Consider the following 17,942-nt stretch of genomic DNA (forward strand, 5'->3'; position numbering starts at 1 on the left):
AGTTTGAGGAGGGATCATTACCCCTTCCTTATTCACCTGTATCAGTGAGAAGTGAAGAAAATGACTCGAACGACACCATCAGGAAAAAAAAAAGCCTCAGAAAAAGAAACGTACATCAAGAAATGAGTATTCTGCCTCTCTCCAAAGACAGTGTAGGGAGTACATTTTGTTCTGGGATTTCCACAAGGAAGTAATTAACTCTTGGAGATTAGCAAATAAATATGAGTCAAGATTTTAAAATCTGGATGTGTTAGAAAAGATCAGCATTAGGGAAACTCACACAAACAAGCTTTCAAAATTCCTCTAGTGCTATCAGTTCAGCTGAACACCACCAGTTCACATGAAGTGCAGGGGGTCCCCTAAGCAACTCAGCACCGTTGAAACAGTTATTTAAAAGTCCAGCTATAGCAGGAAAAGCCTAGCCTTAAGCTATGTATCTATCAGACACCCAAACAAAAAACATTACACTAAAAGAAGCTATTGCAGCATTTGGTCACTCTTAAGACTTGTCCAAACTATTCCGCAAAAATATTGGAGGTTGTGTCCTGATCCCTGGGATACAACCCAGTTATGATATATGCCACTGCAGTCATACTTGTCAGTGCTTTAAAAAAAAGGCCCATATAATCCTAATCTGATCAAACCACAAGCTCAGTGCTTAAGCAATAAAACTGCAGACTTTTATTGGTCTTTATTACTGCCCAAGTCTTAAAATCTCTGACACGTCATACGACATCTAAGACTCTTAATACCTGCTTTTAAAGGCATAGCAAACTGAGACAGGAAAATAACCAAGTAAAAATGTAGCAATAATTGAACTAATAATCAAGAGCCTCTCTGAAGGGCTTCCTATTTTGGATGGGTTCTGCTGATCCCTTTTGTTTGTTTGATTTTATCAGCAATGTCAGTGAATCAACAGCCCTAAGAGCTGAAGCAGTACAGGCAGCCACTGCACGGCACCAACATGAACATTACCGCCACAAAATGAGTTACAAATTCTGGGACCTCAGGTGAACGAAACCCACCACCACCAAAAAACAAAACTACAGAATTCAAGCTCTGAAGCAGCCAGCATGAAGAAAGCAGTGTTGTGCCAGCAGAGCCGAGCCATAGATTTTTTTCCAGTATGCTTGTCATTCCGATTATTGCCTCCTCAACTGCTGGTAACTGAACTCCCATCTCACAAAAGCTTTTTGGAGGAAAATGCCTCAGAGATAGTCTACTTTCCCATTTTTTTCTTCATTTCTTTAGCTGTAGAAGGCCCACCCACAGTTTTGGCTCCCTATTGCAGCTCTCTATTCTGTTCAAGTTCTTTTCTTGCTCAGTTATTTGCAGCTTCCAATTACAGTAAAATGTCTGCAGGGGTCTTATTAATTAAAAAAAAAAAAGGAAAGAAAGAAAAATCTTCATCTTGGTGCTGAAACCAAATTTGGAAAGCTACAAATATTTCAGAATATGTTCTATCTTTTTTTGTTTGGTTGTTTTTTTCTTCTCTGTCCTGACTACCTCTGAAATCATTACCTACGATGGATAAACACAAGAAATATACCACCACCTACAGCAGCAATTCTTATTTTGAGGTTTGTGAACCACCATATACCCATGATTTTCCTCAAGAGATGCCAGAGTGGTCCTCAGAGGGAAAGGGTTGCAGACATGCTGAAGCTGTTACAGCACAAACCGTAAGGGCTATATGACCACCATTTTGGCATTATAGAATACTTTTGCATAGAGTGGGAGTTTTCACTAAGGCACTGTAATAACTCATGAAAATACCTCCATAGCTCCATTAAAGGATATAACCAGAAATAACACCTGTATTCTAGGCTGCCTTCTTCAGGTTTTGTCTGAAACTTAGACTGTATAAGCCTTTAATTGTTTTTTTGTAATACATGTTTCCTGCCTCCAATTCCCCCTCTGGTAGTGGTACATGCATTAATTGATGTCTGATTATAATACTGTTACCTCAAATCTTCTTATGGCACAGTTGTCTTGTAGCCCTGCAACACTGTCTTCATTGCACTGCCATTTTATTTCACTTAATGCAATTATAAAATAGCATATACATCTGTTAAATATTATTATTAGTGAAGGAATAAATCCCCCATAGCACAAGCAATAAAATTTTTTATATAGAGCATATTTATCTTTTGACATGTTATTATATTGACTCATAAAAAATAGAAGCAATGCCCTCATTATTTATATAGTCTAACTTGAAGGATGCTCTAGCCAGTTCCTTCCAGGAAGAAAGGATGTTGAATATTTGATATATGTGATTAGTGAAGTTTGCAGTAACCTTTTCTACTATTCAGTATTGTTAAAAATCATTGAACCTTACAGAGGAAGAGGAACAGGGGCTTTAAGAGTTGTCATGCATTTAAGATAGTTTCACAAAGCCATTAAGTTTCTTGAAGGAAACAGGTAACTCAAACTGTTAAGGAACTTCAACCAAAACATGGGTAAAAGTCACCATCCAAAACAAAAGGTCATGCAAAACTGCTCAGGGGGTTGAATTCTGTGCCTGAGTCGCATTCCCTTGGTACAATTTTATGTTTGTTAGAAAGAGACAACAGGAACACCTCTGGATTTACCTCTCATTCTCAGCATTAAAATTTAAAATTACTGCAATAACCTTGGTTTTTCTATAGCTCAGCCCCTCAGCAAATCTACTAGCTGCTAAAAACAATGTAGAAATGGACCCAAAATGCAATGAGCTCTAGAGGCATCACTTCTACGACAGCTGAGATGCAGCCTCTTTCCATCCAGACCCCAAGCGAGTAAGAGTGGACACTGCTTATAAATGGGATTTTGCCTTGTGCTCTCCTCCAGTCCAAAGAGTCAGGCAAAAAGAAATCAATCCTTACATGAACACAAGTGAAAAAGCCCTGATCGTAATTCAGTATTAACTAAAGCACTAGGGTTACCCTCTCCCCTGTCCCAGAGCTGCCCTGTTCAGCCAGTGCTCACAGCCTTTCCCTGGCAGCCCCCGGTCCCTCTCGCTGGCACATCCCAGCGCAGCTCTTGCTGCGGCACGTTGTGAAATTCACCCTCACAGGGCAACCTTGGGGATGCTACTGCACCCAGTACTTACTTCTACAGCAACCGTGCCAGCTCAAGAGAGCTTTGCAGTTTTGCTGCGAGGCACGGCGAGGGAGGCCGCAGAGCACAGAAGGGAAAATTCCAGCTGCGGTTGCGTTTCCCCTTCCCTCCCTTCCTGCCCCACAATAGCTTCACTGTCAGAAACAACAACAAGCTGCGGGACTGCATTCGTGCTGAGCCCCAAGTGCAATTCCTGCCAATTTCACCCCCTCTTGCAGAGATGGTTTTCTTAGGCACATTTAACTAGCTCCAAGCCCCTATGCCCATCTAAAAAAGCAATCTCAATTATTAATAAATGATAATACATAATTAATAGCAATACTCAGAAGCAGTTCTGCCTTGCACTGCTCTGGCTACTAGCTAATCAAGCTTTACACTGAAGTGTGCCAGAAGATTAATTTTAACATTATGTTATAATTTAAAAGATATTTCACCATGTACTTCTAGGGTAACCAGAAGGCAACAACTCCATTCATGGAGTCCAGCACTGGCCAGGTGTACCCATGCTACAATACATAAATACATTTATTAGCCAATGACAAAGAATATTGTGTGAATTATACAACATGGTCAGAGACAGACTTTCTCAGAGCTATAAATGGTCCAAGTGAGGGCTGAGTAACGCTAACGAGATAGCGGTACATACATACACAAACTGCTGTTTGTCTGTGGGTCTAGAATAACTGTCCGCTGCTCTCCCTTTCCCTTCACATCCTATTGAGTCAGCCACATGCAAGGGAGCACCTCGCTGAAATAAGGGGAACGTTGCCTTGGTAGGGTTTCCTACACAAGTATGGCAGGAAGAGACTTTGGGTCCCCATCCTGTCTGCTCAGGACGTTTCTCAAGCACTACACTCATTTCAGAAGAATTTACTGGAAGGATTTGCAATTCGTTATTGGCCTTTGTGGCTTGCAGCATTAACTACTGCAGTTCTCAAAACCACAAAATAAATTGAATGCAGATGAGCAAGACCAGAGCCACAGATAATGAAAGAGCCCAACAGCAGAAAAGAGAGTTAAATAGAAAAGCACCGTTCAGAGACATTCAAATCATGTCAGCACCACTAAAGAACGGCAGCAGTGGGCTTCTTTGGGGGGTAGGAACCATGCTTGGAGTGGTGTTTCACAAGGGAGGAGGTTTATTTATGACTTTGATTTTGCGTGGAGACTTTTAGCTTGACTTTTGTGGTAGGGAAATCTGGGGCACGGGGCAGAATATCATATCATTTTCTGGAAGTCCCTTTTCAAAAGTTGTACATATCAAAGCAGGCACGTTATTACTACAGTTTGCTTAATACATCTACTCCCCAATACCTAAGAGTAAGTAAGGGTCTGTTTCTACACTTGGCAGAAAGAAACAGCAAAGGCACAGCAGAAATGGTGGTGAGGGCACTATGCTGTATGGAACAGCAGTGATCCAGGACTGGCTGATAGGTTTGCAAGGATTTTAACCCTCTCTTGTCCTTCTGCTCCTCTCCCATGCTAGAGCAGGGAACTATTTTGGCAGCACTGTTACATACAGCCTGTCTGTATTGTTCCACTTTTGTTCACTACTACATTTTTCTTGAAAAGGAAGAGATTTTTAGAACATCACAGAAAATTCATCTGCGGCTTTTTACAGAGCATCTTGTAGCTAAATTCCAACTCTTGCATAGCAATAGATGTACAACAACTTGTTTTGAAGTCAACTCTTGCAGAAAAAGCATTTCGCTCTCCTGCTGGGAGTAAGGGTACATATTGCTGATCACAGTGACTTCTCACAGTGATCACTTCCAGGGGCAATAAAATAAACTGCATTTCAGCATTTGCTGACCATAAGGCTTTAACAGTCTCAGCCATAAGCAAGCAACTTATTTTCTTTTCTGTCACAGATGTGTGAATTTCAGTTGTAAACTCTTAATAAACACTTATTCATGTAACTTTTCATATGACATTTCTCAAATGCTTTGAACAGAAGACTTACTTCTGTACTTCTGCAGCTGATCCAAACGGCTTTAAAGCTCTCAACACACTTGTCACCTTTGAAGCCTCATTTAATTGTCCAGGCTCCTGAGACAAACACTATAAATTTTTGGAGATCCATTTCTACTACAGTCAGACATGGCAAAAACCACTCTATACTAGAACTAATCTTAGGAAGCTTCCTTCACCTCAGCCTGAGCAGCCTGCAATAGCTCAGAGACATCTAAACAGTGCTGATTTTTTAAATTTCTACACTGAAAAACTTTTACAAAAATCTTGTCTCCTTTCCACCTCTCATTTTTCTCCTTGGAATAAATTGGCTAGCTCACGGCTGCCTTCTGATGTGCCATATTAAAGGGAAGGAATACTAGTACAAAGCTCCTTTTCATATTAGGGAAAAAGAATCAGTGCATATGCTGTATTTTTCCTGGAGTTTCTTTATCTTATAAAACATGCATATTATTTTGCACACACACAACACCAGTCCCAGACTTCTACTACCAATGACAGTGATCTGACCTATGATCTTTAGCCCAGTTACCTCTGAACTCATGTAGTCTAATCATCGCCCTCTCTTTCCCCTGATAATAGACACAACTAATACAGCTGCACTCATTCTTCTAGCTGCACCTTGTAAACCTGGGCTCCATGTCCAGCAGCAGCTTGTTCCCAGCAATGGCATAAGGCTACAATGCAAAAGATGCTTCAGGAGTCCCAGATGCACCACTCAAGCCCTCGAGAATATCTGGGGTTACGGCGGCTGGAATGTCACAGTTTCTCCTTTTGCCACGTTGTAAAGCCATCATCTACTCTGAAATGTACAGTACTTGCAAAGTGCTTTTGCCAGGGGTTAAATACTTTTTATTCACAACACCACAAAGAGTTCTGTGCAACAGTGCCAGAAATATCTAGGAATTCTGCTTGGCTTCATTTATATCTCTCTGGATGTCATGCATACTATATTTTCATACATTAAGGATTTCCATAGAATTTATCATTAGCCATAATGGTTTCCAGGAGAATCGCTGGCTCAGCTTTAAGAGTGAATAGCTTCATCTTTAGTTTAGCACTTTTGTCTGGCTAGGATCAAATCCAGACACTCTTTCAATTTTTCTTTAGTGGATCATCTACACTTAATCTTAGCCTCTGACAAACAGGATTAAGAAAACTCTCTATTTTTGTTCAAGGTCCCGAACCCATATATAAACACTGTAATTTACTACATAATGGCAGCTCTTTCAAGGCATAAGTATAAGTAGCAATAACAATCGTGCCTTTTTTGAGAAGTTCTTGTTTCCGGAGGTAAAAAACACACAGCTGAAGCGGCATGTGCGTGACCTTCACATGCCTGATCTCCACAAAGCACCGAAAATCCTGCTGCAGAACAGGAGGATCAACATAGTCCCTTCTCATCTGGAAAATTGAATGAGATTACATAGAACAGCAACAATTTCTCACCTGATCCCTCCTGTAAATGAGATTTGCTAAATTGCCTTGGAGATTTCAGAGGGCAAATTCACCCACTGACTTGCAGGAGTTACGGCAGGGTTCAGTCTGGTTTCAGTACAGTGAACAGCTTTTGAATACTGCTGAGGTTACAGTGTGTGCAGAGGTAATGAGATGATATCACAGATTAGGGAAGGCCTCATTTGCTAAGATATTTTAACAAAAATAGAATATTCCTAAGAGTCTAGTACGTTTTATTAGTTTAGCTGGTGAAAAAAAAAACCAAACCCTAAATTATTTTCCATGCAGACTTTAAACAAGGTGAGGAAAGGGTTTCTGAAGTAAAATGAAGTTGGTTTTAATTTAACAGACAAAAAGATTTTCTGCTGTACAAACTTTTGAATGAAATATTTTCATTTTTAGTGAAAATTCCCTTTTTGGCCAAAATTAAAATTCCAACTGAGAGGGGGAAAAAAGGTTTTGAACAACTCCTGCAAATATTCTGGGGAAGCTTTGCCTTCTGGTACAGCCATGGCAGGCTAGAAGACAGCATACAGTGGATGTTTTAAAAAGCATACATTAAATTTCCCTGTTCTTAGTTCCTTTACTGCTGAGCTTGCAAAAACAACAGGGGAGGAAAGACTCCTGTGAAGCATGTCTGTGCTCCTCGTGGGCTGGCTTAGTCCACATCTCCCCACTCAGTCCCTGAACCAGACTGCAGAGGCTCCAGAAAGATTCTCAGGCACAGCACTGTGGTATTCTTCCCTCCACGGTGAGCTAACAACAGTTTATATAAATCATTTTTTCTCTATTCCCCCACTGTTCCTGCAAAGAGCCGCAAACAGAACCTGTTTATCCAAGCACTGCATTGGAAGAGTGAACACAGACCTAAAGAAAAGGGGGCAGGGAAAAGGACGATATTTTTTTGTTTGTTTGAAACGTTGCTTGAACTCTTAAATATAGAAAGTACTTGCTATAATAATTTCTTTAGTACGTGAGGTTTTAACCTAAGAAACTTTAAGTAAATGAAGAGCTTTATACAGGGATAATAAGCCTCTGAATAATACTCCAGTAGGGAATATTTCAGTGAGCCACATGGAAATGAGCATAATAAGAGTTAAATTGCTCCTGCTCCAACAGTAGATTTTTCTTAACGTAAATGCAATGAAAGGACCATCCCCTGAGTATCATTTGGTACTCTGGAGCCAAAATCCTCTCTTATTTACACATAAATCTAGGGGCCTTATTCACAGGGTACCAGTTGCCTTGACTCATTTCCCAAGGCATGCTCTCTCCATCACCTTAGGTATAACCCAACATCTGCAGTCAGGCTGTGGATCTCGATGGACATTTTCCAGAGATTTATCAGGATAACCACGTTCAGAGCTTAATTCTCATACTTATGGCTAATGAAAGCCCGATGTTGCAGAGGTTTATGTACCAGCAGAGGCCAGCAATATCGGAGCAGGGGTAGCTTAAATTACCATGTATAACAGTGTTCAGACTCCTTTTACAGCAATAAGGAAAAAAAAAAGCCATTTGAAACTGACTCAAGAAAGGCAAGGTTATTACTCATATCCCAAGGAGATACGGTGTGTGTGATGAACTGAAAATGCTATTAGAGAAGAAGATTCCTGTTATGATAGGCCAAGTAAGCGCTGGTTTCACTGGTACACTGTTAATTACACATTCACTCTTTCACATAATGAAAAAGTCTCATGCAATGTCTACAAAAGGGGCTTGCACATTTGCATATAATGAAACCAGCAATGACAAATGTTAGCAGTACCATACATGAATAATGCATAACACACAATTGTGGAGCTAAAAGCAGAGAAATAATCAAAGCCGTTGATCTTTTTCTCCCCATCTCTCTCTACAGGCAGATAAAAGTCTAATTTTCTGAGCACTTCAAACCCAGAGGGTTTCAAGGATTCTGTTTCAGATGGAGGAAATTGATGAATGGTCATGGCGACTTTCACTTTTAAAGCATCAGTTCAGGTCTGGTCAGTCAAGCGTTATCTGTCGGCTTGTGTATCTATCTGCCTGTGGCACTACCTGGAACTTTATTTGGCCACCCCCAGCAGAGGCCAGCATTTACCTCGTTGCTTCCCTCCAGGAGCAATGTCTTCATAAAAATGGTGGGGCTGATGAGAGGAAATGTGGAGAGTCACCGCTCCCGGCTGTATTTACTTTGGTTTCTAAGATTTTTCCATGTCAGCTGGAAGCCTCCTGAAAGGCTGCTTTAGAGCAATAACTAAGGATGGAGAAGCAACCCCCATGCTCTGCTCATATTTATCCATGCTCTATCCTCAAACAATACCGGCTGGGTTACTGAGTTACACTTTCTGACAGCCTGGCTGGGCAGATGGTACCCAAAAACCTGCCAGATCAGAAGTTAAATGTTTCCCCACTGGCTGTAGGAAGCACTGCAATTGCCCGAGATGAGAGTTTGCTTTGATAATCATTTGATTAAATAAGCAGATGCCCACTGACTTCAGAAGGCATCAGCACACGCTCCTACAGAGGAGTCAGCATAACCAACCTCCCTGGGGGAGAAACACAAACAGCCCACGGGGAAGGGGGATACTGAGGAAAGCTGGGGGAGAGCAGCATTGCTGGTCTGCAAGGATGTCTAGGAAGAGACTTCAGGCTGAGCAGTTCAGTAAAATGCTTTCCCCTGTCGTGACTAGTATTTAAACTGGAATTTGAATAAAATCTGACCTGAATGAGGCAGCACTGATCTAATTCTCCACTGATAACACCTCGCACTATCACACAAACAAGGAAGGTCACCACTGCTCCACTCCTCTAGCCTTCTCTAGAACTTGAATAGGAGGGAGATACCATCTAGTTCACAGCCAAAGCACATTCACTCCATGGGAAGCTCTAAACTTTTTATTCAGCACCATCTTACACTGCTGGTTATCTCCATCACCTATGTTATCCACTTCACAGTTTTTTAATATATGTACAAGCATGTATATATTATGTAGCTTTTAATTACTGGTTCACACTCCTTAAGTGCCACCTGTCTCTTTTCCTACACAGAAATCCACATTAAGAATCCCAATGGGATTTTTAATCGTGTTACCACTGCACTACACACTATGATAGACTTTTTAATCATTCGATCATGTGCTGTTTAATCCATAAGAACCCGGTCTTGTCCCCTCCACAGAAAAGATGTTGTCTGGAAATGCAGTAAAATTTTAAAACAATTTAATTTTTTTGTGGTTCTTGGTGTCACATTGATACCTATCTTGCAAACACCATTCACTGCACAGATCTGTGTCACTTTGTCCCACCTGAACAATTCTTTCTATAACATTAAAATGATGGGTTTAAGTGAAAAAGACTGAACTATAAACACACATCGCAAAGGGAGCAAGTTTTTTGGTTTTTTTTTTTGGTTTTTTGGTTTTTTTAACAAGGAAAGTAGGAAAGTCCAGGAAAGAGGGCAGATTATTTTTAATACAGAAATTCCATCCTGTGAAACAACAGTATTTGGTCTGGAAAGCCAAAAAAGCCAAACCTCTTTGCCCGATGCAGATAAACAGTGAGACAGGGTCACTGGCAGCATGAGACAGGACGCTCCAGGAAGCTTGCTTACTTCACAAACATCATCACAGACCACATAACAAGAGCCTTTATATATTAAAATGCAACATTCTTATGCATGCATGTGCAAACACAATGGAGTACTGAGGGATGTCTATTCAATGGGCATTGCCATACTATTTATGTACGCATGCATGGGCAAAGCTAATGAAATGCAGAGACAACTTGGTTTATTGTATGACCAATAACAGTATATGCAAAAGAAACAGATTTTTAAAAGACCGTTAATTCAATCCTCTGAGAACCTGTTTCTTCCTGGCACCAAAAGACATACCAGCTACCCAGAGATAGCAGTCCAGTAAAAAAATCAAGCCTATGCTTAATTTCAGGCTTATGCCAATGTGCTGCAAGTCCAGTTACAATCAGAAGCTAAAAATTCAGAAGGTCGTTAAGAATGTTTTCCTTACTCAGGGTCTCAGTTTATCAAAAATGTTTCCATTGTCTCTTGCTGAGGTCAAATATCAGTATAAAAATGCTACAAAGGTGGATTTGTTTTTTTTCTGGAGAAGAAAATCAAACATTTTTTCTTTCTTCTCGAAAAATTGCTAAACCTCCAGAGAGAAAGAAAAAAACCTTGTTGATGTACCAAGAACAAGTGGGACAAGTATGAGCCAAAGAAGGAAATGCTGGATTAGACTTTCTGAAGAGCATGAAATGATGCTTAGCAACCAGCTGAGGACTTGCATCCTCCCAGATGCCAAAACAAACTGGCCCAGAGCAGAATATTCATTTCCCACATTTCAGCAAATAACACTTTTACCATTCCTAGTTTTCAAATGGAAACTCTACATTCCCCGCCCCCCCCGCGTATTTTTAAACAAATAAGTAATAGCAAAGAGCAAAACCATTGCAAATAATCTGCATTAAACCCAGAGAAAATGTAATTTAACATACACTGCATAGCACTAAGGACCTAGAGGAATTTGATCTTTTAGCATAGTTCTAGCACTCTGCAGCAATTAAGTACTGGGCAGGTCTGCAAGTCAGAAAGAGCTCTGTAGAGAAGCAGAGGACTCGCATATTTTGAGGACATGCTTGTCACTTCAGAGGCTGGGATTTAATATTGTGTGCCTCAGTTTTTACCACTAAGTTCTAAAACAACTTTCCTTCCAGAAAACCTATTACCTGCAGTGGGGTCCCCAAACTGTGCTATGTGTAGTACTAAAGGGACACGGGCCCCTTCAAAGTGGCAAACAGTCCGACAGTAGAGGCACCACCGCCGTTCTGCTACCACTGATGGTGTATTTACACTCATACCTCCCCTGGCAGCTGCTTGCTGTTTACTCTGGAATTGTTTCTTATCCAGACAGGTTGTTACAGGTTCAGCACAAATAAGCAAAAAGGGACTGTCGGGAAATGAAGCCCAAAATACTCAAAACTACCTTATGTTGCACCTCCTTGCAACACTACTTACAACATCAACATGGGCAGGAAATTAAGCTGAGAGAGAACAGGAGCAAAGCTGCAGCAGCTCCTAATCTTTTTGGGTCCCTCCAGGCTTTGCTATCTGTAGAGGCAAGTGTGTCTCACTCCCAAAAGCTTTGGATCAGAAAGCCTGAGCTTGAAACTCAACTACTTTAAATCCCGCTGTTCCGGGGTGATAAGTCATACTGCATTTCAGGTCAGGAACTAAACTGGTTGCTGCATGCTACTTAAAAATTCTTTTTAAGATCAAGAGAAGACACAGTGAAGTGCTATTCATATAACTTTCTATTTCAGTTAACCAAAAGCGAGAGTTAGGAAAACCAAAGACAGTTAAGACCAGATTGCTGCTGCCCTATGCTGCAGAGTTTTCTCCCGCACTGTTTTGCCTTGGTAGAACACTACCTGCTTACATGATGACAGATGCAGGTCAGCAAGGTCTCAGAGTTGCATCTACCCCAGCTTTCTGTCCACCACCATACTTTTCCCAGTGCATCAGCACCAGAGCAAATGCCTTATATATATGTGGTGTGAAAATTGGTCTACTCTGATGCAGCCTATCCTGCTGCCGTGACCTGATGATGTCGAAGCTTGGCATTCTGCTTCACTGACTTTGAGGGCAGAGTTTGGAAGCAGGGCTTGCCAGAGTGACTGTAAACACCAAGGATTATAGCTTTGCTAATGCGAACTTACAAAAGCTAACAAGAACCTCCAAGATATGCCTTCCATTTGGACTGCACAACCGCAGTGGATGCTCTCAAACTACTGCAGCTGGTTAGGTGAGTTATGGTGTGCTGGGAAAAGCCCTCCAAGGAGAAACCCAGAAGAGCAATTATAAAGAGGTTACTGAACATTATGAATGAACCATCAGGGGCCTTTCAGAGAGGTGGCTGTATCATGTCTGCCACCAGCTTGCATTATCCGTTTCTTAGGCTAATGGGAATGACAGAGTTCCTCCAACCAGAGTAATTTGGGACTACATCATACCTCTTAAGAAAATACGTGCTTCCAAATGCTGCAAGAATAGCTCAAACATCTGGACAAATCTACCTTGAAAGTCAGTAAACTGGAGTGGCCTCCTGAACTTTCTTTAGGGGTGCTTTCCATTTCCAGGTGAGCCAGTCAGGTTTTTTCATCATGTCAGATCAGCACAAGCTGTGGTAGTTCTTTTTAAAAAACTTTTCCTGCTACTAGTTTTAAATCCTGTATCTTCTTTTGCTTGATGCAGTAAAATTTCTCATCTTCTCATCCTCACATAAAACTCCCCTGTCTGTTCCAGGTAGCTAGTTATTCCTGCTCTGTACTTTACATTTTCAGAGTGAACCTGTTTTTAAGTCCCTCCATCAATAAGAAGGGAGGGAGTAAGTTTGGTGATAAGAGGACTTACTAGGCTGCCAGCTGGAAATCAGATTTTAGAGACTCAGTAAAGAGATCTGCAACTTGTATAGTTATTTGAATTACTAAAACTCACTTGGATATCAAAACACCCCTCTCCTTAGGAGGGTTAAGTTCCCAGGCTCATTCCCCACAAATCAGTGCTATCTGGGGGCAAGGGGCTGGTTGGTTGGTTTTTCGTGTCAGGAAGGAAGCAAATTCAACCTTATAAACAACTGAAAATGTCTAAATGTACAAGTAAACTGTGAATTAAAGCCATATTTGTGATGCAGGCCAAATCACATAATAGCTATCAAAACTAAATGCTGTTTGCCAGACCTTACTAAATGTAGCATGACAACCACATTGACCCACTGGTAAGATTCAGGTGGAGGTCTGGAGTTTTCCAGTACTAAAGCCCTTTCCTCAATAAGTGTGTAGAGTTGTAACATTTTCTACAAAGCCCATCTGACGTAATCAGAATTTGTCTTTTTAAAGTGTAAATATGTCCCTCACTCTCTGGAATTGTGCTTGTTCATCTCCTGTGATAGGCATGCAAAACAGTTCAGTGGTGCTAATCTGATCAGCAGTACAACAGATGCCAAACTATTTCAAAATCACTTTCCATTGGCTCTCACAAGATACACTGTAACAGCAAATAGAAGACTTGAAGGGTAAGACCAGAATTCATTCCCCCAAAAGGTTGTCTCCTTAAGAGATGCACAGTAGAAATTCTAGAGAAGATTCTTTTTAAAAGATAGCAGAGATGACAGTTTTGGATCAGTGAGAGGAGCTCATAATCTTGCTACTGCTTACCTTAAATGTTATTAGGTGGTGTGCTTTCCTATGAAATATTTGGACATGCAGAGGATGATCTGTTGGAGTTCATCTAGAAAAAGTTCACTTTTCTTCTCTGCTTTTACTGGATGTTATCGGAGAATGCTCACCACATCACGGGATCAGGCCCTGTGATCATTTACTGTATTACACTAAAACTAACTGCTGAGCCTCATTTTCCATTCTTTTGCATTCATGTCATTAAAAATGGGTTTAAGTGTCCCAGATGTGTTGCAGAGCAACAGAGCCTCAAGGTTTCTGCATTTGCCTACCAGAACCAGCTGTTCCACCCCAGCTCTTCCCAGCAGTGTTGACTGCAGCAGTTTTTTCTGGTGGTACTTTGCTTCACTAGTTCTCATCCCCATTTCAGATCACACATACAGAAACTTCTTTCTCTTACCCTTTGGCTCTAGAGGTTTTTCCTTCTCTTCTGATATTGTTCTCTGCAATATCTTAATTTGGCAACATATTCAGGGAGATGCCTTAAGAAGTCAGCGTGAAGAGACAGAATTAATAAAACTTGCTCATGCAATAAGAGACATTAAAAATTCAAAGGTTGCTTTATTACATGTTTCAGTAGAAGCCTGTTTCAAATTCTACTAGTAAATGGCTACAGTCATCAGATACATGCCCTAGCTGAATAGTAAGAATCATTACGACCTATCTATTAAGGATTTATGCTGCATTGACTGGAACATAACAAATCCCAGACACACAGAATCCATACTTGGAGGGGAGGGATGCGAATCCTTCCAGGCACACATAAAACAGAGATTAATGCAAGTGTTAGTGTACACATAAGAAGAAATTTGTCCCACTTTCCCTATTCTGCCATTGTTATCAGTACCTAGATTGTCCAAAACCACAACAAATTACAGAGCAGAAGAGTTGTAACTAAGAATCTCTCTGCTGGAAGCATTACTGCAAATCATGTTGCTAAAATAAAGCAAATAGCTAGAAGAAGTTAGATTTTCTTTTTTTCTCTAAAAGAGCAGCTTGCTTATTTAATATTATTATTAGCCCTGTTTATTATTCATTTCTGGAACCTTATTTATTTTTAACTAGGCAAAAGATCATCAGTGCTTTTTCCAGACCAGGAGAAAGGCTCCATAAATAAGGAAGGGGAGGGAGAAAAGCACTTTGTTAGATGTGAAGCATCTGCTGTTCCCAGGGAGGTACACGGTTTTGGGACTGGAGTCACAGATGGGCTCCAAAAACACTGGGAGTTAGTTGCAGGGTAAACTTCTATATCCAGATGAGATGCTGTATTGCTTCTCCTTCCATCACTCAAAACCAAGGACTGTGTTATGCTTTTAAATCCCTGAAAAACATTTCTACTTCCCTTGGTATTATACATCATGTATTTTAGTAACTCTTGACAACAATCACCACAGAAAAAAAACCCAGAAACCTACTAGTTTATGAGTAAAACACAATTTTTTCTTCCACGTTGTGCTTGCAAGGGGGCACTGTAATTACTGCTTCACAAGTGCCATGACACACAGGCTGGTTTTGGCAGCTTTAACCTGTCTTGCACAGTTTGCTGAAAAATTCAGATACCCCATTTGCCTAAAGCCTACTAATTATTAACTGCTGTGATGAAGGCAGGTCTTAAAAGATATTTATCTGATCTATACTAATAGGACCTTTTGCTGGAGTAACTATTTCGGCCTATGCAGCCAGCAGAGCATCCCTAACCTGGATATAACTTAACAGCAGCAGAACCACTGTATTTGGCAACCCTTCTGAAAGTCACCCTATAACTATATAATAGTTACATTGGTGTAACTGCATTTGTATTAGATTTTCCTAGCCTGGCTCCACTAGCCAGAGATCACACCTTTCCATATCCCTGGCTGATATTGCTGTGCCAACAGAAGTCTGCAACACAGATCTGGCTACAGATCTCCCTGCTGTGTAGCTCTCCAAGGGGGTTTTGTTCATGTCAAACAGCACAGCTATATTTACAGCACGTAAAGGGATTTATAAATAACCATCCTAACCTGACACCATCCCTTATTAGAGAGGGAATCATGATTCTGTAGAAGAGGCCCAGACACTCCAGTGGAGACCATCTGTCTCTTCACTTACACCCAGCGCGGAAACAGTGCAACCCCGCTAATTTCTTTGGATATGACTCAAATTTACACCAGTGCAAGAGCAGAAGACAACTTGGCTTTAAATCCAATGCTGCTGCAGTGTTTGGTGCTAGCGATGTTGAATTCTGACTACTTTCCATTAAGGTGATGGGGTTGGATGGTTTGCAGCTGGACCCAGATTATATCTTCATCTGAAGATGCATTGGGTTTTTTACTGAAATTATCCAAGTGTTTAGGGTTTTTGCCTCATGCTAATGAAGACAAATTGCTTTGCAGTTGCCATATGATTTAGAAAAATGAATTAAAGATTACGAGGGAAATTTGCATCAACATTTCTTTTCACTGTCATGATTTATACCAGCTGCAGACCCGACCTCAAAAACCCATACTGATGTACACAGCGCAAGTCAAACTTCACAACACAATGCCATTTCTCACAGTCCCAAGCCTCCTTCTAGCAGCACTGTATTTCTCATACTCTCTGGGGAGACTCATCAGTGACAAAGTTTGTGGTATATGTTAGTTTCTTCTGATTCTGTGGGCTTCCTACTACTTCTGCTGCTACACACACAGTGCTAGGAAGAAACCGATCCCTTACATTTGTTGTCAGTACTGAGGAAACCACTAAGCCACAAGACCCTCACGCTTCGCAGACTCGCTTAGTAGTTCCCAATTTTTTTTTCAATTGTCACTGTATGGAGAGGTGTTTAAATTGTTCTCTCCTTTCCTGGATGGCAGCCAGCACAACACACAATTTCAGGCAGGGCTGATGCAGAGCCAACTCTCTGCCTAACAGTGTGAAAGCATTTCATGAAAAGAAAATTTAAAAAAGAAGGAAATGACTTACTGCTAATGGCTTAATCCCTTCTGCTTTTTAGCAAATGACATCATAACCAAACCCAGGAGCGCATGTCAGAAGGCAAAGCCAAAGCAAACCTGTGAGATTTACCTTCTATCTGACATGCACATGCACTTCATTCTGCTACCCAGTATGCAGAGCACAGCACCAGAGTTAATAGTATCATGACCTGAAACAAGCAGAGAAAGATCGCTAGGGTGAAAGACGGGGTGTGGGGATAGAGGGGTGGGGGCAGGTGATGAAGGGTGTAGAGCTACACTTCTCACAGTCTGAGCAATTTGCTTCAGCAGATGACTGCGTTGTCATTGTCTCACCCATGCCTGAGGCACAGCAGGGCTTATTTGTTTTTATCCCTGTTCTGAGTGCCACATTAAAGACAGTGGGATTTGTGAAAAGGGTGAGATTATACAACTATCCTCCTATGGAGATTTACCAATTCAGGTGTGTACAGTTACTTGTTAAGGTCATGGAAATTGTAAAGCTGGAATGATATGCCTCTAAAAGATTTGGAGGTTTTTTCTTGATGAGAAAAACCACAGCCTTGCAGCAAATCTACCTGAGGATGATTTGGCTCACTCACCGCTTGCACACTGGAATAACTGCTGTTTCTACCACACAGCTCTAGAGCGTCAACAGCTAGGTCTTCAACCAGCACTTTTACTCAAACTCCACTCATCATCTCAAACTCCTCTCCCAGCCACAAAGCAACTGGGTATTTCTCTCAAAAATCTCAAATGCTGTTAATGGCACCCCCAAGTAGCCAACAGTGAAGTACAGAAACGAAGCTCTCAGATGAGAGCAAGATGTTTGCTATTCACTGAGGACTTCTCTACAGTAAGAAGAAACGCTGAAGAAATATCAGCCTTAGTCAACACGCTGAAGAATCCCTTGCCTAGAGAAGATATAGGGAACATGTTTTTCACCTTGATTTCTGCCAGTGCACATTACCTCACCTCACCCTCCTTACGCCATCTGAGATACTCATACCCCAGGTCGAACACATAATTGTGGAGTTAGATTTTAAGTGACTTAAATTGGAAAAAGAGTAAAATGCAGTTTTAAGGGTAGGCTAAAATTAAGCTCCCATTAGTTTCAATATTAACATTCAAGTAAAACAACAGGAGCTGGTTTCCACCTTCTAGAGCAAGTTTTCAATGTCCAGCAACACAGGCAGACAGCATTTCACCTGGGGACAGTCTGGGACACAGACAACACACCTT

The 17,942-nt window shown here is 41.1% G+C and overlaps 1 long non-coding RNA gene across 1 annotated transcript; it reads right to left on the minus strand.

Moving 5' to 3' along the window:
- Positions 1–14,305: 14,305 nt before the first annotated feature.
- LOC115353109 lies at positions 14,306–16,697 on the minus strand. The gene is made up of 2 exons (XR_003927425.2): positions 15,738–16,697; positions 14,306–15,685 (listed from the first exon to the last, which is right to left on the minus strand). It is a non-coding gene; the product is annotated as an uncharacterized LOC115353109 (long non-coding RNA).
- Positions 16,698–17,942: the final 1,245 nt, after the last annotated feature.

Source organism: Aquila chrysaetos, chromosome 18 (genome assembly GCF_900496995.4).
Source record: "Aquila chrysaetos chrysaetos chromosome 18, bAquChr1.4, whole genome shotgun sequence".
Classification (NCBI taxonomy): domain Eukaryota; kingdom Metazoa; phylum Chordata; class Aves; order Accipitriformes; family Accipitridae; genus Aquila; species Aquila chrysaetos.